Genomic DNA, 26978 nt, shown 5'->3' with positions numbered 1-26978 from the left:
TAGATGGAGATCACTGTCTGATTATTATTCCCTTATAAGTGGGGTGGGGGTGGGGGTATATACCCTGGGGCTCAGGAGCCGGTCAGGTAGGGTCTAGACAAAGAAAGAGATTGGGGTGCTTGGCATGGTCCAAGGGGGTACAGGGCATAAAAATGGACTCCAGTGGAGATGGGAGGAGAGGGTCCACTTCTCCTCTGCTGGGGGAGCACACGGGTGACTTTACAAGGAGCCTGCATGAAGGAGGTTAGAGTGCCTGATTGCCTTCCCCCAGATGAATTTCTTTTTCTTGGTTCTACCTGAGAGCCCAGGATGCTATCAGGAAGAACCACAGTCTGAAGGGAGGAGCTTCGGGAGCTGTTCGGCAGATTGGAGGAAAACCAACGTACTGATTGGACCAAACTGGCCTGTCAACAGGAGTTGAGTTCTCAGGGGAGCCTAGGGGCTACGCATCCTCAGAGTCCAGGGGTGGCACACCAGTCTCCCACCGAGGCGAGAAAATTGTGCCAACCCCATGCAAGTTCCCTGAAATGAGCCACAGGCATTGTGCCCCATGCGACACCGCTGTGGTATAGAGTTTGGGATAGCTGCCTTTTCTGGCATCATTGGTACCCGCATCTCCTACCTACTGCATCAGCTCTGGCAAGTTCCTCCATCCTCCACTTTACAATGGGGTTGATGATGGCACCTACTGCAAAGGATGGTTTAAGGACTAAATGATATATGTGAAATGCTTAGGACAACACCTGATCTCACAGCTCCAAGGTGCAAAACTTGATTCCTGAGAGAAAGCCAAAACAGAGGATGGACAGGGGTCCCGTCCTCTGATGAGACCCACCAGCACCACATCCTGTTTATCTGTTGTTCCCTCCTGTCCCCTACTTACCTTCGTTCTTGTTCTAGACCTCTTACTAGTTGTACAAGAAGAGTTGTTGTGTCGGCTTTTCCTGCGAGGTGACTCGTCCAAAAAGCGTAAGTGGAAGATGATGTATGACAACAGCTCATGGATATATTAAGCATAAACAAAGCAATTTCCTTACGGAATCCACACCGTTTAATGTGAGCTAACATGTGTCCAGCGTTTTCCAGATATCACTTCGTTTTATCCTTTAAAAACTTTGCAGGGTAAATATTATTCCTGCTTGTCACAGAGAGAATCCCTTGAGCGTGGACTGGATTTACTGACTTATCTCTAGCAAATGGAGTATAGCGGGAATGATGAGAAGCCCCTGCCAACATTAGGTTATAAAAAGGCTCTTGCATATGCCCTCTCCCACGTCCACACTGCTAGCTCTAAGAGGAGTCGGCCGCCAGACTGGAAAGTGTCCTGCGGAAAGATCTGCGTGGTAAAAAACTGAGAGGGGCTTCTGCAGTCCGCAGGGAATCCAGACTCTCAGCCCAACAGCCCATGAGAAACCGAACACAGTCAAGTCCACACAGATGAGGTTAGAAGTGGATCCTCCCCTGATCCTCAGGCCTTCGGGGGAGAGTGCAGTCCTGGGTGACAGCTTGGCTTCCAACTTCGTGACAGATCATAATTCAGGGGCTTCTAGCTCAGCTGCACTGAGATTCCTGACCCACAGAAATTGTAAGGTGATAAATGTTTGCTGTTTAAGGCTGCTGAGTTTTGAGGTTGTTTGTTGTGCAGTGTTAGAGAACTGAAACAGCCATTTAAAAAATTTTTTTTTAATGTTTATTTATTTTTGACAGAGAGAGAGAGACAGAACATGAGCAGGGGAGGGGCAGAGAGGGAGACACAGAATCCGAAGCAGGCTCCAGGCTCCGAGCCGTCAGCACAGAGCTCCATGTGGGGCTCGAACTCATGAACCACGAGATCATGACCCGAGCCGAAGTCGGACGTTCAACCGACTGAGCCACCCAGGCGCCCCACGAGGATTTCTAAAGTTCAAAACTCTAATTAGAGTCCTTTCTTATGACAGGCATAATTTCATTGCGTTCTGGGCCTCACCCTCACCCTCACAGCTGGTTCAGGAGAATAACGAGAGTGCTACGGAGTCTGGCTTAACCTTGAGGGGTATACACCTGTCACGGGTCAACGTCCCTTCAGAACACCAGCTGGCCAGCTGGTATGTCCCCACTCGTATGCTCTCTGGCCGCACAGATACAACTGCGAAGAGCACTGATGAGTATTACCGCCTGAAATTAACCATGGCTCTCGGGTAAAACTGGGAAGGCAGATTGTGGCCGCGTTCGCCATCATGCCCCTCTGCGGCGCTGAGGTCCCGCTGGCACCTGCTGCTGATGCAAGCATTTGGCCCTGCTGAAAATCTCAGTTCCCTGAGATTCTCTCAGGCCGGGCCATACGATACTGTTTTCTGGGCCCGCCACACTCTTCTGCCGAGTCACGTTTCTTCATGCTCTTTATCTTTCACCTTTAGATGCCACTGCCTCTGGGACATGCTTCCTGACCACTGAGCCCAGGTCTGAATTGGGTGCTCATCCAAGATTCTCCCAACGGCGCCCTGACCTTCCGCAACCACAACACTTCTCACGTGGCATGATATTGTCCGGTTGTGAACCTCTTTCCCTCGCTAGACGTACACTGCAAGAGAAGCCATCTGGTCTCTTTGGCCACTGTTGCATATTCAGTGCTTAGCACCGTGTCTAGCGCCTCATAATTGAATAATAAATATGTGTTAAGTGAATGACCGCTTTGGACTCTTCAAGGCAAAAATCTGCGTCCAGAATTTACCGAGCGTCTGACTCTCAAAACCTCAGAAAACGGCAACCTGGATGAAGAATGTAGGCACTAAAAGGAAGGTGGAATGCCAAAGAACATACATATTCCAAGGGAAGTGGAAGAATGAGACAGCTGTCCAGATAATGGAAGCCATCAGACGCACTTGGGCTACAAGTCTCTGATTAATTCGGCCAAGAGTGTTCAGTTGGTCTAAATTATCTGGAAGATTCTTCCTTTTGCTTTGGTCCAGAAACTCTTTTCTCTCCTTTACACCTGGATAGCTGGCAAAGCTTGTCACTACCCCCCAGAGACTGTGGATGGCTTCCAAAGCACTGACCTACCTACCTCTTACCCGGTTTTGTGTCTCTTAGTTCCGGTAGGGTCCTCTGGGTTCAGGGTTTCAGAACTGTTTAAGAGCGACTTTCTGTTTTGACTCATCTTGCCACTGAACTTCAGTGAGCTTCAGTGTTTGGTATTTTCTTTTGCACGTTATTCTGGCTTTGAGAATGTTGATGGCAAACTTTAGAAATACGGTGGAAGGAAAAACTTTAACACATCTTCAGAAAAAAATCTCATTGAGGTTTTATATCTCGGCTTTCGCAGTTATCTTAAACTACTAAACAGTTCACAAGAGCTGCCAGAGATGTTGCTATTCCCCAGTCCATCTCCACAGAAAGAAAATCTTCTGAACAAAAAGGCGTTAAAAACTCAAATTGAAAAACTGGTTGATCTAATCAACAAGGCGAATAATAGGATGGATGCCACCTGTATCGATTAGCTTTTGCTGTAGAACAAGCCACCCACGACTAGTGGCTCACATCAACAACCACGTTTTATTTAGGTTCCAATTCTATGGGTTGGCTGGGTGGTCTTCTGCTCCCGGCTGCTGGGCACTCCCCTGTATCATGATAGGTCAGCTAGTGGTTGAGACGATCTAGACTGGCTTCCCTTACATGTCCGACAGTCTACAAGCTGTCCGCTGGGTCACTGTGATTCTCCATGTGGCCTCACGGTCCAACAGGCTGGTTCGGATTCAGCTGCAAAGCAGTCCCTGGGATCCAAGCCCGGCGAGAGAAAGAAAACCCTGGTGGACAATTTTCAAGTCTCCGCGTGCTTCGTTCACATTTGCCAATGTCCCAAGCCACACAGCCAACCACAACTCCAGGGGTGGCCAAAGAGACTCTTAATGGGATGCCTGCAACACCACAAGAGTGGATGCAGAGAGGGGAAGGCTTTGTGGCCACTCTGACGCTCTTTCATCATAGCGTTTCCACGTGACTTACCCAGTCAGGTCCTCGTGGTGGCTCACCGAGGGAGCATCCATTTCCATTTGATGGATGAAGCCACTGAGGCACAGGGAGGTAAAGCAGCAGGGTCACGGTTCTACCACGAACAGAGGGGGGACTTGTACTTGGTTCTGCATTGCTCTGAAGACTGCATTCCTAACCATTGTGCTTTGCACCTAACATGGTACCTGCTGTTAACAGGTTGCGAATCTGAATGTGAGGCTATTTTCTTTCCGTGTGTTTAGGTGGCAGCTTCAGTCTGTGTTTCTCAAATGTTTTCAAGATATTTTGCAAAGATTATTTTCATTACCAGTTCAATAAAACCTCAAGTCCCAGATGCGGTTAGTCAAGCTCTCTTCTCCTGAACTTTCAAACCCTGAGGCACTTTATGGTCAGGCAGCCTCAACCCCCGCCCACCCCCACCCCCAACTCCTTAGTGACATTCCTTCCTGCTTATAAACAAAAAATATCCTCTTTTTGGAAGCCATGAAATTCTGCTACAGGTTCCACCCTTGAAAGAGACGAGGCTCGGAACCTCTGGGCTCATTCCCAGCCCAGGCCTCCTCTCAAGACCAAGGGGGGAGTTCAGGGCCACATCCAGGGATGTTGCCTCAGTGCATAGATAAGAGGTGGTCATGAGAGGCTTTCACGTTTCGGACAAATTATGAACCAGAAAGAAATGAAACCGGAGCCACAGTGAGCCGTGCCTCCAGCGCTGCTCTCTGGCCAGTCTCTACAACGTCAGATTTTCTCCATTTCTCACTTCTTCTCCTCCGGCCTCGTCCATGCCCTTGCTTCCCACCCCTTCCACTTCCATTTCTTAGGATCCAAGCATCCTTTCGTCTCCTCTCCATACCCTTCTTTGGCTGAGGAATGCCATTTAGCAGTAGAAATGAGACCAAAAGATGCCTTCAGCTGCACTTTGAGAAGACGGACGACCCAGGAGGTGAATTACAGCCACTTGATGAATCTGGTACCCGTTTATTTTGAGGGGAAAGCAGCACATTATTTTTTTTTTTTACTTACATCTATTCTAATTCTCCTCTGAAGTTTCCCATCGAGTAGGAATGAATTTATCTTCATTTGACAATTTTATGACCCAAATCAGCCAGTTCTGTCCATTTATCTGATTTAAAACGCAACCAAAGGACTGGGCTGCTTTCACAGAAATCCAAGCATGACCAGCAGTGTTCATTATCAACACAGATTTTTCATAACTTGTGAGTTTCCCAGCATGGCTATCGGGGCCTGCTGGTTAAGCTTACCTCTTGAATGACCATTATTCAGCAATAGCAAATGATTCAGTAATGAAAACAGGGGCCTGATTTTTTTTTTCTTTTTAAAGATTTATTAAAGCACCTCAGAGGCTGTTTTTTATAAAAAACTCAGCCCTTAGAGTGGCTGACCTTAAAAATCTGTTTATCTAAGCTATATTCCCCCCAAACGCTGACCAACATGATAAATAATTTATTTAATGTTTCCTTAAATATTATTTTGTTTGGTTTAAACCCAAAGTAGAAACTCCTTCTCCCCGAAAGGAACACTGTCTCATTTTTGTATACAATGGAAACATTTGGGGACAAATAAAAGAAATAAAATATTTTTCACAAAATTTGGCTTACTGAGCAAATGCTGGCTAATCTAGGGGCTGTGGAATAAATGTGGTGATGTTAGGGAAGTTAAATTAGAAGCTGGGACTTTGAGTGAAGGTTATATACTTATTTTGAGCATTTCCTTATGCCCATAAGAAAATAAACATCCACAAATAAACACAGCCAGTAGGGCACAAAGGGGTAATCAATAGAAAAATGGTCCCCACCCAAGCCACAAGCAACACAGGGGCTGTGTTCATCTTGACAAGAATTCTTTCCCGGAGCTTTCGGTAAATCTAGAGCTCTGCCATATTGTAACCGTCCTTGAGGAGAATCTGTTAAAGGTTCCCATTTCACTTGCACAATTGTCCCTCAATCCACAGGACCAGTAATCCCAGAATTCCTACCCCCGGGCTATAGAAGCTGGCCCTGACGCAGGCTAGACAATCAGATTCTACTCCCTGAAACTCTGTGACTGGTTACATCACACATGGGCTCAACCTGAGCTGATTATAATCTGTGGCGTTTTTTTTTAAATTAAAAAAAAAAAAAAACAAACAGGAGAAGAAGGGGCCTCCCCCTCTTTGAGTCATGGAACTGGAAGCAAAGCAGAGGCTGCCCAAGAAGAAGAGGGAAAGGAGGCCATGGGAAAAGCAGAGCTAGGCAGTGGGAACGGTGATTTCTGATGACGACGCTACGTAAGTTCCCAAAGCCTGACCCTAAATTCCCCTCTCGCTCGCGGAGGCTGGCTGGAATCAGGACTGCCATGCTACTTCTAATACCCAAGAGTCTCGAATAATCCAGTGAATCAAGGATGAGACACAAGGGGCCCTCGGGGGATGTTTGTTTATTTGTTTGTTTCGCCTTAGTTTTCTCTTAGTAACTTAGATTTAGGTCTATCTGCAATCCCAGCATATCATTCTGCTCATCTTTTTTTTTCTTCTTTTTTTGATGGAAAGTTCCCTATAGAAACAGGATGGCAGGATGCCTAGTCAGATGCTTGCAGGGAAGAGTATGATGAACACATCCTAAACAAGCGAGTCCCTAAAAATACTCTTGCTGATTTTAGAACGTATCTTCGGATTAACATTAAACACGAGCGTGTTGCTCAATGACCTGGGAATCCTTACACTTTAAATATAATTATGAAACACATCTGTGAGGGCTTATCTCCGGGCCAGCTAAAGACATCCTTGTCACCTTAAAACAGTCACCCTTTGAGTGATTGCTAGGTGCCACGTATTGTGTGGAGTGCTTTACATGTACGGCCTTATTATAACCACCCACAATCCTGTCTGGCCGCTACCCCCTAGGGTACCGTCCAACTTCACAGATGGAGAAAAGACACTCAGAGTGGTCCAGACACTTGTTCAAGGTCACACGGTTTATGAGCTGTAGAGGCTGGATGAGGTTCTGGGTCTAAGGAGCCCCAGCCTTCCTAAACCCTGGCCACTGTGAGGAGAAAGTAAACAGCAGAGGGAGAGCCACCGAAGAGACCAGCTCTGTCACACGAGATTCAGGAGGGGCTATTACGAAGAGTCATCAGTGAGCAACAAACACCGAACGTGAGGTTAGACTATTCCAGGCTGCTACCCTGGTTCTGCCGTTTTCTTCCCACGTACTTTTAGATGCATCTTTTCATCTCACCAAGCATCAGTGTCCACGGCTGTGAAGCAGGCTGATAATACTGTAACAGAGAGTCTCCAGATACGATCCCGTCATCTGCAGAGGCAAATGCCACTCCTGGCGTCAAGAGGGAGGGTCCATTCGCCTCTCCTCGAATACCGGCTAGCCTCAGCACTTGTTGGGGCCGACGGGATGGGAAGGAAGTGATGTTGTGGAACTTCTGAGCCCAGGCTCGTAAGCTTCTGCTGCTTCCCTCTGGGGGCCCAGACCCCATGCTGTAAGGAAGTCGAGGCTCGACTGGCACACAATTAGGGGGCCTGGAGGATGAGCAGACATCTTGAATGTTCAAGCCCTGACCAAGCTCCCAGGGACATGCAGCCTCGTGAAAAGCTCTAAGCAAGACCGGAAGAAAAATCGGCTCAGCCCAGGCACAAAACCGTGAGAGATAATGAATATTGTCACCTTAAGCCATGACCCTGCAAGCTGATAACTTATGCAGCAACAGATACCTAACATGCTTATTTCACTGGGGGGTTGGGGGGATTAAATGGGCTCATATATTTATTTTTTTAAAGTTTATTTATTTTGAGAGAGAGAGAGAGGGCAGGGGCGGAGCACAGAACGAGGGAGAGAGGGAGAACCCCAAGCAGGTCCTGCACCGTCAGAATTCATGAACCATGAGATCGTGACCTGAGTCGAAGTCAAGGGTCAGACGCTCAACTGACTGAACCACCCAGGCACCCCTGGGCTCGTGCATTTAAGGGCAAGAGCACGAAGAACAGTGCTTGGCATTCATGCATTTCCCGGGCAAGGACTTTGTGCCAACACCGTTCTAGGCAACTGGGATACTGAAGAGAGCCAGACAGAGCCCCGCCCTCTCGGAGCTCACATTGTAGGAGGAGGAACAGTAAACGGCAACAAGAAAACGATCCCAGTGCTGATTGCTACTCTACAGAGTTGCCTGTAGCAACTGTCTGTGCCTGCCGCTGATGACCCTCGGGTCGGGTGACCCTCGGGTCAGGCCTCCAGACGTCAGATGGCCGCGAAGCAGGGGAGGAGGCAGAGCCTGAGAGGCAGAAGACCTGTATCGCACGGTGTGGTGGGAGGCCTGCACCGACAGCTGTCCGAATGACGTGAGGAAGTGAGCCACGCCCTCGTGGTTCGCCCACGATCCCTACAGCACCCACCCCTCCGTGGATTTTAATCGCTTGTCATCTGCCTACCCTCACCCACCGCAAGCTCTTGGGGGCACCCAGAGGTGTTTCTCACTCCGGTTCTCTGCGGTTGGGGCAGTGGCTGGCACCCAGCAGGTGTCCAGGGAGCATTCTTGGAAACTGCGTGAATTCAGGTCCTGACCACACACTGCCCAACAGTGGGGCAAAGGTCACCGAGCTAAGAAGCGGCCCCCAAACACAGCAGCCACCCTCTGCAGGAGTCACCCACAACACAGTCCGGCTCCTCGCTTCGCAGATAAGCCTGTGGGCCCCTCGGCTGTCGCGTGACCCCCACACGCAGCCTGAGGAAGCCCTGCGTTACTGGGGCCCGGATGCTGGGGACAGCCCGGGTCCCCATTCCCAGGAGGAAAACGCTTACCTACACCTCCCCTGAACTGATCCCCTGCAGAAACTGCTGAAGTACAGAGGGCCCCCTAGACCATCTCCTCCTTCACCCAGCAGCCACACTGAAAGTTCCAGAGAGGACTCGTCGGGAAGAAAGGTTGATGGAGGGGAGGTTTCTGCCCGGCACCCCCCACCCCACCTCATCTGCCCCTGGAAACTGTGCTGCGGTGCAGCGGGCCTCCTCAAAAACACCAAGTTCAGTTTCAAAGACAACACCTTGGTTGTGCGCCCCCCACAGGCCCGTGGGCTGTGCCTCATCCCCCCCCCTTCCCCCCACCCTCCTCTTTATCCTCCCAGGACCTGATAGCAGGAGGGCGCCTCGTCCTCGGAGCGGCCCCACATTCCACAAAGGGGGCCTTGCTGTTTGGCACTCTGGGAGAGAAAGCCCATCACAGGCCTTCCTGATGGAGCACACTTGCTCTCTCTCTCTCTCTCTCTCTCTCTCTCTCTCTCTCCGCCTCTCCTCCAGCTGCTCCTGGTTCAAGCCGCTGCCTGCCCTGGCTAATAATGCCTTGTCACGCAGCGACAGAATTATGGTCTCACACTGGCTTCACATGTCACAAATAATTGTGCTCCTTGCACATCATATTGAAGTTGTCAGGACTCTCTTACGCCTATAATTTGTGTGAGTTGATCATACTTTGGTAAATCAGCAGGTCATGACCTGTGCCCTTTAGCCCCAGTGGCTGGCTGAGAGCGACCTACAAATCTCGTGACAGGGACAACAGAGAGGGTATGAACTGTTCAATTGCTCGTGTCTATCACCCGCCATGGAGAAGTTATCTCGCCTTTTGCCGTCGCTTTAAATGGACCAGCGCGGCACCCCATGACATCCTGCCTTCGTTTCTTCACATCTGTTTCTCCCCCTTAGATTATTTTGAGCACTTTTGGATATTCCTTTTTTTTTTCCTTACCACAAGACCTTTTGGTGCCAAACCCAACTGTCTTTTCTTCCGTGTGTTTTAAATAAATAAATAAATAAATAATAATAATAATAATAATAAAAACCTCTGGCATTTGTGATAAAGTCAGCAGACCTCACTCTGTGTCCAGCCCAACTGAATAGTGTTTCCCTCTCGTTCTAGCAATGGTTAAATCCCTCTGGCAGCTTTATGGGCTCCTTTGCTAACACTTTATTGGGTAACACGTTCACAAATAGTGTTCCTGAGCCTTTGTTTTCATGAAGGTACAACATGTACCATCAAGTTGCATTTAATTCACTGCTTCTATATTTTATACACGGTATCGCTGACCGAGACCTTCTGTATCTAATACTGAAAAGAGAGTAATAAAGTTTAAAATGCTTTTACTACCCAATATCTTCAATAATTGACTTCTAAAAAAAAAAAAAAAAAGAAAAAAAAAACAGTGAAAAAGAAGTAAGATGACCAAGTCCTGGCCAGACTGATGTTCTGCAGATACACTGGAGTGAGGTCAAGAATAAAGTGGTTTTATGTGCGTCTGTTTCCAGAAAAGCTGTGGTATGTAAGTTAGGTGCTTAGAGAGCTGCTAACTCTCTCCTTGGGTTCAAGACAGAGAAGATGATGGGAGTGTGCATGTGGATATCCACTCCAGTTGCTTCTTTGGCCATTCTTTGGCAAAGCTACTCCACCCCCGCAGAAAAGTACACTAATCTGGCAGGTCCAGAGGCAGATGGCAACATCCAACGTCCCATCCTTCGATGCCAGAGTGTGTGGACCATGCCATCTGTTGGTACAACAGCAGGTGTAGGGCGATGGGTAAAATGGAAACCAAATGAGCCAAGCCCTCACTCCACCCCGTGCAAGGCACGTGCATTTAATTTCTAAAGGCATCAACCGAGGGGACGTGAACCAAGAAGGGTAATTAGCAGCACACACAACCAACACCAAGTTCGATGAAGGACACGAAGCCAAGTCGTTCCACTGTTTTGGAACAAGTGGCTGTCTGATTCATAGGCACAGACCGGGACTGATTCTAGGCACTAAAAGATATTTCACTTTTGACTCAATTTACAGACTGCTAGTCACCAGTGTAGGGCAGGGAGTGGGGCAAGAGGGGTGGAGGAAGGAAATGTAGAGGCCAGGTCACAACTGTAAACCTGCAAAAAAAAAACCCATCTTCAAAGCTAATTCAGTGCAAATGTAGACGGTCATGGGTTCTACATTTACCTTTTAGCTCTGTTCGCTGAAAGAATTCAGTGGAAAGCCGGACAGGGTTTCAAACCACTGCACTACCTCTGACCAGCCTGGTGACCTTGACAAATGACCGCCACTCTCTGGGTCTCAGTCTCCTCATCTATACGAGATTTGGCATGTAGTGGGCGGTGAGCATATCTTGATTTTGTCTCAGTCTGTATTCTCATTTGTGAGCAAAGTAGCCCAATGGCTAACTGAAGCAGAAAAGGAATTTAAAAGGAAGATGTCACATGGCTTACAGAGTCTACAGGAAGCCTGGAGAGCTGAGATGGAAAATGACCCCAAACCAAGAGAGCTGCAGAGCAACGAACACAGTTGAGGTCATGCCTTGGGCGTTGTCTGGTTACGATGCTAGCTATCCTCGGCACCATGACCACCGGCCATTTGGTGCCACCACCCGACTCCAGACTTCTCTATGAGCCTCTGCTTTGTCCCTTCCAGATTCAAAGTCCCTGGCAGCATCTTTGAATGGCCAACCCCAACATGGCCATGCCTAAGCTGTTAGAAGTCAGAAGGAGAAAATAGACTTAGAAACTTGGAAGGTGTTCACCATAGCTCCGGAAAATCCTTGACCAAGTATTCTCTTCATTCTTGTTCGCTACACAGAGCTCGGGGAGAGGGGCGTTCAGGTTCCAGGTTTTCCTCACAACCACTTTAATATAGTATATTTTTTGTAACCTCTTCAGCTTGTCCAAAGCCACATAAAGAAAAAGTGACAATGTTTGGAAGGAAAACCCATACATCTCTGATTCCTGTTGTGTCCACACTAGCGCACGTGGAGTGACTCTGGAAAAATTCCAGAGGAAAGTGTGGGACGATGGCTCCCCACTGGAGCTGCAAATGCTGGCTACCAAGTCCAAAGTCACTTTTGACTTCCGAACCCATCGCCGGTGAGACAGAGTTTTACAGAAGTGCCTCAGCTGGAGAAGCAAAATGGTGCCTTGGCCAAGTCTACGGATAAGAAGAGGATGCCAGAAGTACCCTCAAAAAACTGGAAGATTCAGTTATATATTCCATTTTGAGCAGTTATGTTCTAGGCATTAGGCTAAGTGCTTTTGTGGCATTATTCTACTTAACGGTCAAAATACATCAGCAAGGTATTTATTGTTATCCTTATTTGACAGATCTGGAAATCAAGGTTCAGAGGCTAAGAGCATGCGGAATAACATAGACATGGCACAAAACCTGGGCCTCAGAGCTTTGGCTTCAAAGCGGCACGTGCCCACAGATGTCGCTGAGTAGTGGCAGGGTGTAAGAAGGACACCGGAATCTCAGGGTGCGACAGCACGGGGACTTAAGAAATTCCTGACGATCTCCTAATCTCAAAACCAGTATTGTTTGGACTGAACGATCAAGGGACAAAAAGCCAAGGAAGATTTCATGATCTGGAAACTCTCAGTCCCTTTAATATGAAAATGCTCGACATAAAGTATTAAAGATGTAAGGATTCCGAGGTTGCAGGCGGCCAAGGGAGATTAAGAGCTTCTTTCCCCAAATGAAGTGCATAGTGTATCCATTACGGGGCATGGAGATTTCTCCTCCCTCCCCCCCTCCCCACCCTCTCCACTTAATAGGCAAAATGCTAGAAACTTTGAAGAAATGTTTTCTTTGTTCTTCAAGTTCCATGATTAATTAGGTATAAGCCATGTTTCAAAATGTTTCGTCATTTATTTGTAATTCTCCCCAGAGCATGTATAGTAACTTGGCTCAGAACGCATAGATCACATTGCAAATACTACTCACAGGCTGAAACTTTTTGTTTCCTTCTCTTCCCCTCTCTGCTTTCCCCTATGACACTGGAGTTGAAGAACAAAGCCGGATTTCAATCCGAGAGCACGCCCCGCTCTGTATGGATCTCCCTGGCCCGTCTGTAACCTCCGGAAGAGGGACTGCAACTGGAAATGGCCAAGGGGGGCAGCCTGGGACCCACACGAGGATGGAGGCTTTGGGGTTGCTTCAGTCCCTGGTCAAGTAAAGATGGGCATTTGCTTCTAGACCACCTTTATCTCTCTATCTCCATCCACGCCACCCCACCCCCCTTCCCGGGAGTAGCTCCCAAGTATAAACTAGCGAGCAGTGTTAGTACAGTGGTAAATTGTGAGGGCCTGACTCAGCTCTTGGAGCTTCGTTTCTCTTATCTGTAAAATGGGGACAATAATAGCCTGCGAGATGCGTTAGGGCAATCCTGGGATTGAATACGGCTTCGTGCGGTACTCCATTTAGAGCATGCTTTCTTTGAATATTTCCTGTTGCTTTTATTACTGTCCGTTTGGCTCAACTCCCCACGCCAAACACGCACACGTGCCCACACACCCCCCCTCGCCCCCAGGGCTGTTCCTTCCTCCTCCTGTCAGGATCCCTCACCTGCAGCCTCTCACTTTGAGGCAGCCCCTCACTTTGGAGTACCTAAGTTGCCACATTTTTTGCTTCCCTTCACTCTTACCGAAGCAAATACTCCTCTTCCAAAGCTCAGATCCAAAGTCGTCGCCTCCTCCTAGAAGCCTGCACTAGTAGTCCCAAGAAGTACCAATGATTTGCCCTGTGCTCACTGTCCTCACTTTGCAGACTATTAGAACTAGTTGAACAGCTTGGTCGCCCTTATGGGCAGGGTGCGGCCAAGGGTGACGCATGGGCTGGATAAACTTCACCTGCCTGGAGTTTCGAAGTATGTTACACTTGGGGCACCCGGGTGGCTCTGTTGGTTAAGCGTCCGAATTCAGCTCAGGTCACAATCTCGCGGTTCATGGGTGTGAGCCATCGCCCTACCCGTTGAAAAAATGGAGGGGCGCCTGGGTGGCTCAGTCGGTTGAGCGTCCGACTCCGGCTCAGGTCGTGATCTCACGGTTCGCGGGTTCGAGCCCCGCGTCAGGCTCTGGGCTGACAGCTCGGATTCTGTGTCTCCCTCTCTCTCTGCCTCTTGCCCGCTCATGCTCTGTCTTTCTGTCTCTCTCCCAAAAGTAAACATTTAAAAAAAATTTTTTTAAGTATGTTGCACTGACCCACTCGGTGCATTAGTTTCCTAGGACTGACATAGAAAAAGTGCCACAATCTGAGTGGCTTACACCACAGACATTTATTGCCTCACAGTCCTGGAGGTTTGAAGTCCGAGATCAAGGTCTCAGCCGGGTGGGCTCCTTCAGGGCTCCGAGAAAATCTGTTTCCGGCTTTGCCGCTAGCTTCAGATGCTCTGTTGCCAATCTTTGGAGTTCCTTGATTTGTGGAGCATCACCCTGATTTCTGCCTTCATCCTCACATGGCGTTCTCCCTGTGCGTGTCTGTCTCCATGTCCAAATTTGCTCTTCTTATAAGGACATGTTATATTGGTTTAGGGCCCACCCTAATGACTTCATTTTTTTAAATGTTTATTTTATTTTGAGAGAGAAAGACTGCACGCATGAACAGGATAGGGGCACACACACACACAGAGAGAGAGAGAGAGAGAGAGAGAGAGAGACAGAGGGAGAGGGGGAAAGACAGAATCCCAAGTAGGCTCTGCACTGTCAGCACAGAGCCCAACATGGGGCTTGATCTCATGGACCACGTGATCACGACCTGAGCCGAAATCAAGAGTCGGACGTTAACCAACTCAGCCTCCCAGGCTCCCATTTAAAAAAAAAAAGTCGTTTAAATTTATTTTACCTAATGACTTCATCTTAACTTGACAATCTATAAAGACCCTCTTTCCAAATAAGGTCACATTCACAAGTGCTGGGGGGGTCAGGACCTCAACATCTTTGGGTAGACACAACTCAACCTATAGCACGGCGAGGTTAACAGCTCTGAGGCTATGTTTGAAGTCAGAGGATAAGTCAGGGCCGCATGGGTTTATTCCGCGCCTTATTATAGCAAGGGCAGGGTGCTGTGAAGTCTGAGCGGGTCTCACCATAGTAACACCTGAACCTGTATTTCTCCTCAGACTCAGGCTGGTGGTTCTCACCCTGCCTGCCTCAATAGAATTACCTGGGAATCCTAAGGACAAGACAAATAAAACAAGATAAAAACTACCACTTCCGGAGGTGGGGGAAGACAGAGTCGATCTGTCTTCAAGCATCATCGTTTTAGGTACAGCCAGGGCTGGGAACCTCTGTACTAGACTAAACATACGAGCAACCCATGTGGTTTTTCCCTGGTCCAGCCTGAGAGGCATTTCTTGCCTGGGGGCTGACAATGTACTCAGGATGTTTAAATGACTCTTAAAAAATTAAACTGACCTCTTACGTAGAATTTTATGAAGAATATAGAACGTTAAACTTCTCCAGATGGTTGACATTAAGGAGGAAAGGCTCTCCTTTGAAACAGGCAGCCATTGCCTTATTGTTAGACTAGTTCTGATGGTACCGACTCCTGCCCAAGGGGAGAAGTGTAGGCTAAGTTTTTAGTCGCGCACAGTAAGTACTTTGAGATCCAAGAGGGAAAGGTTTTGTAAGTGAAGACACCATTGTTGGCTTCTCCCGTGGTGGCCGGAATGATATTCCAGATTAATACTCGATCTGGCTGGCTGGTTCACCAGGGATGTGGTAGAATCGGTGCCTGGCCTTTCGACTGGAGAAACGAGCTGGTGTATGAGGGTATGCAGACAGCTGGAGAAAAATGAACAATTTGCTGGCCAGGCTTTTGGTAGAAAAGATAGCAAGAGCACTGGTAGCGATAATAATATTAATAATAACAGCTAACACTGATATGAGTACATTTGCCCCTGATGGTTATAGTACGAACGCCTGTATCATTAACTTTTCAGGCCAATTTTCTAACGGCCAAAATTCCGTTTTGAATATCCGGCTACTCGAATGCCTACCTTCTTCCCTGTGTCTTAGAAATACGAACACAAGGAAGATTCTTTGGAAGTTGAAGGCATCTTTATTTGGCACAGGTCACTGAAGAGTCTAGCAGGACAAAAGATGCCCAAATGGGTGTGTCAGTCTTTGGTGAACTGAGGGCCAGACGCCTGAGCGCAAGTTGCAAGAAACAGCAAAATAACGGGCGTGTAGGCCTATAAAAGGACTGGGAAATTACTCATTCTGATCCAATTCCTTTTTCTTGTTTCAGAGGCAATTGCGGGAGGAGGAGGAGAGGAAAATGGTATAGTCCGTGAGGACTGGCTGCGTGGTTAGTTGCAGAAGGTACAAATCCCAGAGATGGAAACGATGCCTGGGGTAGTGCTGTCTTCACCAGAACGCATAGAATAGCACAAATGGTCTTCCGTCATTTCCACAAGTTTGCCCTCAATTTGATTACACCGGTCCCAGCAGATCGCGCCCAGCAGAAAGGGGAGGAAGGTACAAACTTTGCCTGGGTCACGTGAGTGACGGTCAGGTTAGGGACCGAGGAGCCCTCTTCTGCCAAGAAGTTGATCTCCAGTATTTATTTGGGTGCAAACCAAAGTAGAATAATGGGGAAGGAGGTCCTTCATGTAAAAGAAACTCAAAAGCTTTACAGACTGAATTAGGTGTAATCCTTATGGGATCCCTAACAGCTCATAAATAACTTTTAATGAGATTTCCAGCAAGTCAAATAGCACGTGGGGGGAAAAGTATTCTTTTTTATTTTTGTTATTTTGTTTTCAATAAAGCACATACTTCATATCGTTGTTTTCCCAACCCGTAACCGAAAGAAGGGAAACCATTTCAATAAGAAGAGATTAGTACTGAAAATATTTAATTAACTGATAGGGACAGGAAACGCTTGAATATGTCATTGAAAACTCTTGACATTGACCACTAATCTATGGAAACTTATAGAGCGGAGTCTAAAGCATGTTCCGGAGTTAAGCAGAGAAATAAATCAAGGTTTGCAAATGTCATTTAAGTTTTCACCTGTCCCACGATTCAAAATTATTGGCTTCCCAATGAAAAGCATATGTTGTGTCCCTTGCCTGGGGAGTAGTAATGAAGTGAGGCAGACACTCTCCAGCTCTCCCTCCCATCGTGCCCCTCTTGATTTCCCATCGAGTGAAAATAATTACTGTATCCTTAAGGGAGCGCTTCCCTGGCTTCCCTGCGTCTGGTCTCCCGATAAGCACTGCCATGCTGGCTCCTCTAGCCCTGCCCCTCTTCCTTGAGGGACCCACGGTTTGATTTATGAGAAAATAGTTGGAAAATTGCAGTGTCCATCTTGATGGATGACATCATTTGGACCGTTTTGCTGATCACGTATGACTACCTTTTTTTGTTTAGCCTCGTCGCAATTGATCCGCAGCTCCAACAGCCGAAGACGGGGGGAAAATAGCAATTGCCTTTTTCTTGGAGAGGCCACCAAGCAGAAAGGGCTCTGGCCTTTTGTTCCCTTGAAACCCACAAGTGGTGTTTGGACCCTTTACAAAGAGCGCTCATGGATGGTATCTTCGATGATCCGAAGACTTAGAGGAAGGCAACACAGGCAGAGTTCCCCTCATTCAGAAGAAGGAAGAAAAGTGAAATTCCGGAGAGACGGAGTGCTTTGCCCAAGGTCACACAGTCATTCAACCGTGGGGTTCAAATCTTGGTCTCTGGACTCCAGAGCAAGTGCCCATTTCTCTTTCTGTTGCCTCTAGGTGGAGGGGGATGTACATTTAATGACAGAATCGAACCTCCTCTGTACTAGTCGCTTCTATTCCACCTTCTCCAGCACAGTTACCGCTGTGGCCCTGACTCATCCCCACACCTCTGATGTCTCCTCCCCATCTCTCCTCCTGGCTACCACCAGCCTTAGAGTTCTCCAGACCAAATCTGGTGTCTGGCCGCACGAGTTAACAATGTTACATGTCTCCCCTGCCCCACTGCTTGTCTCTCCAAACTTTCCATTTTATCCCCTCTAACAGGAAAGTTATGGCGGTGTGGGGTGGAGTCCAAACTTCTGTGAGATACCGAGCTTCATCTTAAACTTTAATGTGGATTTTTTACTCTACTCAATATATTCTTAGCTGTTTGTTTGGTTTTGTTTTCATTTAGAGACGGAGTATTTCTCTAAACTTCTTTGAGTACAATCAATGCCCAGGAAAGCTACCTCATCTTTAGCCTGCAACCTTGTGCACTCCCTAGTGTGCCCCCTAGTTTGAGGAGCTAGGTCCCAGGGGATCAAGTCCAGAGCTTGGCGTAGACTAACAGGTTCTTGTAGAGCTGGTCCTCCCTCCTCTGCCTCATTTCTACCACTCACCCCCCAACTCCCTCCCACTAAAGGCACCCCAAGCCTCCAAACATCAGTGACTCTGCACATACTGTTCCCTCAGCCTGCAAGTCTCTTCTCCCTTCACCTCCAGCATGCACAGTTTGCATCCCTGGGACGTGGCTGTGGTTCTATCCCCTGCACCCCATTCGTGGTAGCAATTAATCCTGTGGGTGCTAATCACTTAATGGGCATGTCTGTCTTTGCCACCAAACTAAGCTGCCCGTTATCTTCACCGTCACATACCAGTGCCCTATAGACCTGGCACAGATGAGGCAGTAGGTAAATACCGGTAAAAGGCAGTAACACATTTTCACTAGGCAATTTGTTTTCTGAAGTTAGCCTAATTGCTTGTATCGTATAGCTTCTAAGAGCTTCCACGCATTCAAAAAAAATAAAACTCCAGGGAGCATCTCTTCTGTATGCCAGGCGCACGATCTAATTTAATGTTTGTATTCATGCCACGAAGCACACACAGTCGCTCCAACTTCCCTCAGCCCCTTGACATGACTCAAAGGTAAAGTCCAGGCACTGGACTTGGACTTCTGGGCTCCACGGCCCCCTCCCTGCCAGCTCTGTATGACCTCAGCTTCTTCATCTGTAGAAGGGGATGATAAGGGTACAAATGGGAGGCAGCATCCCGCGGTGGTGACGAGCAGGGGCTCCAGGAATAACAGCCTAGGTCACGGATCAGCGAACTACAGCACATGAGCCAAATCCAGCCCCCCGTATCATTTTGTGTGGCAGAGAGTGATGTTTATCATTTTAAACGCGCCAAAAAACCAAAAGAGTAATGATACGCTGCGACCCGTGAACATTAAATAAAATTCCAATGTAAATGTTGAGCAGTAAAGTTTTATTGGAACACAGCCCTGCTCGTACGTTTCTATGTTGTCTGTCATTGCTTTTGTACGACACCGGCAGTGTTGAGCAGCTGTTCACAGAGACTGGTCAGCCCGCCAACCCCCAAAATACTGGCTTTCTGACCCTCTACAGAAGTGGGCTAATCCCTGACCTGGGTTCAAATCCCAGCTCTGCCCATTACCAGCTCTGCAACCAGTTTTCTCTATTGCAAAATGGAGATCATTTTCAAAAAGTGGAGATAATAATTCTGTCTGTTTCCCAGGGCCTTAGGAGATTAATAAAGTGCTTGATAAGGGCCCAGTAAGTGTTAGCTAATATTACTAAGCTACCTTCCCCGAGGACTGGAATTTGCCAAGTGGCAGAGCGGGGGGAGAAGGGCGTGCTAGTGCCAGCTGTGTGTGGAGCTCCAACTTGACCGATTCAGAGAGGCTGAGGTGAGATGTAAGCCAAGCTGAGTAGAAGGAAGAAGCCAAGGGCCTAGGTACAGGCGCCCAGGGGATCCCCTGTGAGCACCCTTCCAAACGGCCTGCACACAACCAAGGCCGGATCACAACGTGAAGAGTTCCACATTGGGTTTAGATGGGACCAACTCAGAAGCCGGTGAAGAGCAAGCAAGGGGTAGAAGTAAAGGGTTCTGGAAGATTCCTCAGGTCTCAGACAGCACTCCACTCAAGGGCTGGCTTAAAGGGATAGGCGTGCCATTCCCATCTACTGATGAGGAGACAGAAGCTCCAGGTGGGCCAAGGGCTTGCCCAAGACAATACAATTTGGAAATGACTATATCCAAAATGCCCTATGCCCAGCCCAGGGCTTTTCCCTCTGCTTCACTCTGCCAACTTTCCTACTCAATGTCTCAGTTTCAATCCTTCGGTGGCCCTTCTGAACACCATCAGTACTAAGGGAAACGAGCTGGTCTCTGTTGTGTTGTTTTGTCTTTTCCAAGAACAGAGAAGAGTGATTTTTTTTTAAACCATCAAGCAAGAATTAAGGGTGTTTTCTCCCTCCCTGCAGTTAGATTCCTTGTTGCTAGATGCAGTGGGCACCTGTTCTGCCGACTCAGCTATGCAGCCAGGGCTCTGATGGGAACTCTCGCCTACGTCTCCCTCACACAGTTCAATGACAATGACAACCCTGCAAATGGCAAATTGTTCATGACATTAGAGCAGTAAGGATCCAAGACGCATTGAAAGAAGTTAGGGGTGGAGCACCTGGGGGGCTCAGTCGGTTACGCACCCAACTTCGGCTCAGGTCACGATCTCACAGTTCATAGGTTCAAGTCCCGCTTCAGGCTCTGCACTGACAGCTCAGATCCTGGAGCCTGATTCGGATTCTGTGTCTCCCTCTCTCTCTGCCCCTCCCCTACTCGTACTCTCTCTCTCAAAAATAAACATTAAAAACATTAAAAAAAAAAAAAAGAAGAAGAAGAAGGAGTTAGGGGAAAAGAAGGCTAAGAAAAGCAACAAGTAATTCAAGGATCTAGGCTAAACATAAACCTATAAATCTCAACAGACGCTTGAGAAAAAATGTCTTTACAATGTCTACATGTCTTTGAAAGAAAGTTCCAGATCCGAAGCTCCTCTTATTTATTATTCCTAACAAATGTGACTGCCGAAGAAGCCTAGGTTCAGAAAGGCATCCTCCAAGGGCAGGGCGGAGACAATTATGCTTCAGAGCCTGGAGACCCAGAATGTTTTGCTGCTCAGTCGAAAGTGGGGATTCTTGTTTATTTGACAATTTTTCTTCCTTGGACATTGTATTTAAACAAGTGTCTCCTTTTGGTCCAGTGTTTCTTCAAATTTATTTATAGAAGAACTTTTCCTTCCCCCCGTCTAATCTGTTTTTCATATTTTGGTGAAAGGGATAATATATAAAATTTTACAAGGGTTTAGCTTTCTTTATATTTCCTAAATGTCAGCATCTGGTGTTCCCATTAAGCAAGTGATGTCCATTCATAGACTGGCTCCATCTTTAATTCATGCTAAAGAGCAGTGCAGAAATTTAAAGAATACACTGCCTTCCTATGTCTTTGGGGAAGCTTCTTTTTTAAAAAAATCTATCTAGCATTCTTTGGTTAGTTTCATTCTGCTCATATCTTTAATTTTCAAGGTTTCCCCTTTAAATCTCTTTTCCCAAATGACAAAATACGGAGCATTATTATTTTCTGATTTCTGCCAAAAGCATGCTTTTTTATGCTGTAAGTTTCTCACTAGCACGCATTGAAATTTTAGGCTTTAGGGCTGAGGAAAGAGGGAGAGCTAGCAAGCAGAATGCACACAGAGTTTCTCATTACGCATTACAATGGCCCTCGAAATACTATACTCCTGCTGAGACCGCCTAAGATTTGGTAAGACTTTAGAAAGCTCCAATTTGAGTTTATAATCTCCTAAAAGTGATATAAATCCAAAGGTTTGCTTGGTTCCTGTGATGTCACCAATACATTTAATTATGTGAGAGAAACGTTTGGATAGCATCATGGAAAACAGACACACACAAGTGCACACACACGTACGCAAGATGCAATAGTTCAACCGTGGGCCAACGGATTAATGCCAATTTCAGAATCGTCACCTAAAAAAGTCTTGTCTCCAAATCTTTTATAACGTTGGGGTGCCTGGGAAGCTCAGTCAGTTGAGTGTCTGACTTCGGCTCAGGTCACGACCCTACGGTTTGTGAGTTCTAGCCCCGCATTGGGCTCACTGCTGTCGGCACAGAGCCCGCTTTGGATCCTCTGTCCCTGACTCTCTCTGCCCCTTCCCTGCTCATGCTCCCTTTCTCTCTCTCAAAACTAAATAAACATTTAAAAAATCCTTTATAACGCTTTCATTACTGTTGTTGGTAATAATACTAATGGTTTGAAATAGAATTAGAGTTCGGGCAAAAAATAGTGTTGTTCCTCATTTGCCGAGACGGTCCCCTCGAACAAGGCTTTGTTGGGCAGTTTGCATTTTTTTAATATGTGGGCACAACAAATTTCTCCTTAAAGTCCTCTGCACATTACAATCACTTATATATAGAAATCCATTTAAATTGACAAGCTGATGAATGGCCTGTCCGGGTAATATAGATGACGGTGGGTAAACATATTGGGTGCAATGTATTTTAATGATGTCTAAACAGTCAGATGTTAGTACACCTAGCTGGGAAAGGTCTGTTGAAATTGAACCTGCTTGTTTTCTTCAAGTTTGTTCCCAGTAATTTATGAGTTTGAATGTGGTCTGCAAGTTTGTGTTTCCTCTGGTTTGCCCTCCTTTGGAGTTGAGTTGGGGCTCTGCTCCATTAGGCTGGCAAATGAGTTGCCTTGAATTTAAGTAGTTCCTGGGAGTGGAGTTGCTTACACACAATTAGTCCCCAAAATCAGAGTGAATCACTCATTCCTCTGCCACCTCACACGGCCCTGGGGTTTCTGGTTCTAGAAAGGGTCTAGAGCAGTGCGTGGGTTGGTAGATGGGCTGGAAATCACGTGAGGTAACATCAAATACATAGCATCATTTATGTTGTATCTTAGCCCAAAGTGTGTAATTGAGCCCATCAGGTTTTGTTTTTTTTTTAATGTTTATTTATTTTTGAGAGAGACAGAGTGTGAATGGGGGAGGGGCAGAGAGAGAGAGAGAGAGAGAGAGAGAGAGACACGGAATCCGAAACAGGCTCCGGGCTCTGAGCTGTCAGCACAGAGCCCAACGCGGGGCTCGAACTCAACGAGTGTGAGATCATGACCTGAGCCGAAGTTGAACGCTCAACCGACTGAGCCACCCAGGCGCCCCAAGAGCCCATCAGGTTTTAGATAGTGGATCCAGCTTATCAGAAATAGGGGCGGTACAGCAGCAACGGAAACACCACTCCAAGGAAACAACCAGACAAACCGAGACAGCAGGGCATGTCCCAGAGCCTCTGGCCTGACCTCTCCACCAAGTCGGTGGCATAGAGAAGAGATCCGAAGGCCATCGCAAGTGCACGCAACGTGGAGTACTGGTTTATACTGAAGTTTGGACAGGCACCTGTAATGGATATTCTGGCTCCAGTTGGGGGAGATTAAATATGGTCTGGCTTTTAGGAGAGATAAGATTTTACTAAAGTGGAAGGGTAGAGTTGACCAAAAAAGTAAGTTACAAAAGAGGATGTGCAGTATGATTTCATGTTGGTTAAAATTTTAAAAATAAAAATAAAAATGTGTGTGTGTGTGTGTGTGCACGCATGAATGTGTGTGTGTGTGTGCATAAAGATCTGGAAGGGTATGCACACATATACTAAATTACACTGGTGACTTTGGGTGTGTGTGTGTATTAGTTTTCTGTCACTGCTGTAACAAATTACCACAAACTTAGTGGCTTAAAACAACACAAATGTATTATAGTTCTGGAAGTCAGAAGTGTGAAAACAGGTGTGTGAAAACAAGAAGCCAGAGGGTGAAGACAGGTGGTTCGGTGGGTTAAACGTCCGACTCCTGATTTTGCCTTAGGTCACGATCTCACAGTTCGTGAGTTCGAGCCCCACATCGGGCTCTACTCTGACAGAGCAGAGCTTGCTTGGGATTCTTTCTCTCCTTCTCTCTCTCTGCCCCTCCCCACTCATGCTCTCTCTCTCTAAATAAATAAACTCTAAGGAAAAAAAATAGTGTGAAAACAGTCTTACTGGGCTAAAATCAAAGTCTCCTTCTGGAAGTTCTGGGGAAGAATCCATCGTCTTGCTTTTTCCAGCTTCGAAGGGCGGCCCGCATTCATTGGTTCTTGGCCCCACATCGCTCCAGCCTCTACTTCCTTGTCACAGTGCCCTCTCTGATTCTGGCCATTCTGCGTCCCTCTTAAAGTGACCCTCGTGACGATATCTACTCCACCAGATGATCCAGGATAACGTCCTGTCTCAAGATCTTTAACTTAACTGTATTTGCCAAGTCCCTCTTACTGTGGAAGGCAACACATCCACAGCTTCCGGGGAACAGGACGTAGATATCTTTGGGGAAGAGGAAAGAACTGTTCGGCTTATCACAGGGGGTGACTTCTTCATCTCTTTGTTTTTATGTGTAATTTCCAATTTTATACAGTACACATGGCCTGGTTCTTTAATATTGACATCAAAACGGTATCTAATTTTTCTTGCTTGGGAGCCCTACGGTCCAGTTCTTGGTGAGCCTCCCCTTGCAGAGGACAAACAGATGATGACGAGCCAACTCCACGGAAGATGAGCCAACTCCACGGGGCTGGGGCGGGATGGCAGAGGTACTGCCGATTCCTTCCAGATCCAGGATCGGGCATCAGCACAGCTCGCTCCACACTGAAAGGGTCCCATTCCACGCCAGCATCCCCAATGCCAGGCACCATCATCGCTCGAGGTCCCCACGTGTGCCACACCCTGTGCTCAGAGAAGGACCTCAAACCCCGAAGTACACATCTGGCCCCTATTTCACAGAAGAGGACAACGGAGCTCAGAAAGGCTAAGGAACTTGCCCAAGGCCACAGTTTGTTACGCAGTGAAGTCCTAAACCCAGCGCCTGGGCTCTTAACCCCCGTGCATACTTTCTCGCTGAAAAGACCTGAAATGGTCAATTCGTTTCTCTGTAACCATGAGCAAGGAAAGTGCCTGTCTTGGAGTTAAAACTGAAGAGAGTGTATACTGGGAGAGGACTTCTCTGTTGCCAAGTCGAAGCTTCCCATTGTACAGAGGAGCAAACTGGGGCCCAAGTCAGTGCAGCTAGTCAGTGTGAGGGCCAGGAAAGAATTCAAGGATCCTGGCTTCCTGCCTGCCTGGGGCTCTTTCTACTAAACTCTAGGCCCCCATTTTTGCCCATGTAACTTCACTTTTATACTCACCTGCCTATAAAAAATAATCTTTTGTCCCAAAAGTAAGAGATAAAGAGAAGTGAGATAGCTGGGATTGTAGCAGTGCTCGCAACTGGGGTGTTAAGCTCCTCGCTCCAGGAAAGTCAGCTCAGATGAAGTCGATCCTGTGCTCACCTCCGTTTAGTGGGTGAACCCAGTTGAAAAGAAGACAACACTTACACGGGAGCCGGATCCTTGGATGCCATACCAGTTCTGACACCTACCCCAAAGAAGGCCCCAGTGATTTCCCAGGAGACCACACCGCACCAAGGTCCTCTACCACAGGCCATTTCTGCCCCATCTTTCACTCCTTCTAATCTGGAGAAGGCCCGGAGAGCAGGCAGTTTGGCACATAGGTCAGGGGAAAGGCCTGGGTTTGGAGCAGTTTGCTTAGTTCTTTGATGACTGTCTAGTCACTGCTGGTTTATCTCACTGGATTACTGCCCCAAACTCTGACAGCATGAGCCCTGTGACTCACTTGGTACAAAGATGCCCTTTGGAGATCAGATGAGACATCCCTTCAGCGGGACATGGTGTCTGCTCAAGTTTTCACATGGGCCCCTCTACTCCTCAGCCTAACCTGGGCCTTCAGTATGAATCTCTAAAATACACTATAGCAAAACAACAATAAAACCCGATTTGTCTCCCTGCCTCCAGCCTCCTCTCACCCTCCATTTGACCTATCCATAATGGGCCAGAACATCATCCAGAAGACCAATCTCGACCAAGAGTCCCTCCTTCCAAAGCTCTCAATGGCTCCCTCTTGCCCGCAGGATAAACTAACTGCATTTCTGTGCCCCCAGCCCAGGCCACATCATGGTGGGTCAGCTCATTTCCTCTGCAGGGACATCATCAGTGTGGCTTCTGATGGTCAGGGTCCTGAGATGGTATTGTAGATCCTGATGGCATCTGACTTGAAGGTCTCAGTGCCACTGAAAATAGCCCGAGTCTGCACCTACTGTCCTGATGGAGGTGAGTTCAATGACTCATTCTCCTGAGGTTGCTAACACCCTTAGCACAAAGACACCAAGGCCTTGGCTGTTTGGTGCCTTCTCCAGCTTCTCCAGAGCCCGTGTGCCTGGGAACTTCAGGACAAGATTTTGGAAGTGGAGTGATAAGACTAAATGAGACTCCCATGCCTTCCCCAGTGCTGGCCCATTGGCCCTTGCTCCCGGCTCGCACTCTCTCTTTCTTGGGACACATTGTAACCAGGCTGCTCCCGGATTCCTCAGAAAACAGATCCTGGGGGGAACAGTGCACAGCCTCTCCCACAAGCCCAGATGTGCCTGAATCTTAGAGCAAATACATTCTGATGTATTCCATTCCACGGTGTGAGGAAAGTAGGAGGAGATAGTTCCAGGAGCGATTTCGCTGACAATAATATGACTAAACGACATGCCTTCAGGACACCCTGGGAAAGTAAATCCTTTCTTCTAGGCCACACTTCAGTGTTGCAAGCATTTTTGATGCTTGCCCATTTGTAGCGGGTAAGCAGGTGTTAAAGGTATGAGACAGATGTGTGGGCAGAAGCGTGAGGTTGAGAAGCTTCTTTCAAATAACGTCATGATACTTTGCAAATCTGGAAAAGCCATCCCCTGTGCCATTTTCAGGAAAGAGCTGCAGGGTTCGGCAAAGATGTGGCTTAGCAAATGCTCTCCCGCATTTTGCACACACGAGGGAGAATAAGCAATCTTCCAAGGTGTCCTAGAACCCAGGTCCCTCACCTCCCTTGCCACCACACCTCCTCTCTGCCCTCACGGTCTGTTCCCAGTGAGCAAGTCCACACGGCCCGTTTTCTCACGTAGCATGCTTTACAGATGAGGCTACAGAAATCAGCACTTGGCGAAAAGTCCTTCTTTTCCGATATTTTATGTGGGAAAAAGAAAAAAAAAAAAGAAGGAGAAAAACATATCCAGATCTTTTTTTTTTTTTTTTTTTTTTTTTGAAAATCACTTACAATCAGCTGGAAGGTATTCGGTGAACTTTGTTTTACAGCGTTTTGTGGCCAGTTACAAATTTGGGTCATGCCCTGCAATCAATCTCTGCCGGGAACTTTCACTGCGGCCATCAGGGGAATTAGAAATAAAATGTTAGAGGCAGCATCAGGAATGCGCAGATGAACCGAGGAAACTTGTGACCGGCTTTCTGGATGCAGGATAAAAG

The 26978-nt window shown here is 47.4% G+C and overlaps 1 long non-coding RNA gene and 1 other non-coding gene across 3 annotated transcripts in view; one reads left to right on the top strand and one right to left on the bottom strand.

Annotated features, from left to right (window-relative positions):
* The window catches only part of LOC131493390 (uncharacterized), a 76918-nt gene that overhangs the window by 15479 nt on the left and 34461 nt on the right, over nt 1–26978 (bottom strand). The gene's annotated exons all lie outside the window — the stretch shown is intronic.
* TRNAR-CCG (transfer RNA arginine (anticodon CCG)) lies at nt 13786–13870 on the top strand. The gene has a single exon. It is a non-coding gene; the product is annotated as a tRNA-Arg (tRNA).

Source organism: Neofelis nebulosa, chromosome 13 (genome assembly GCF_028018385.1).
Source record: "Neofelis nebulosa isolate mNeoNeb1 chromosome 13, mNeoNeb1.pri, whole genome shotgun sequence".
Taxonomy (NCBI): Eukaryota; Metazoa; Chordata; class Mammalia; order Carnivora; family Felidae; genus Neofelis; species Neofelis nebulosa.
The sequence above is the reverse complement of the archived record's forward strand: the minus strand, read 5'-3'. Positions and strand labels throughout refer to the sequence as shown.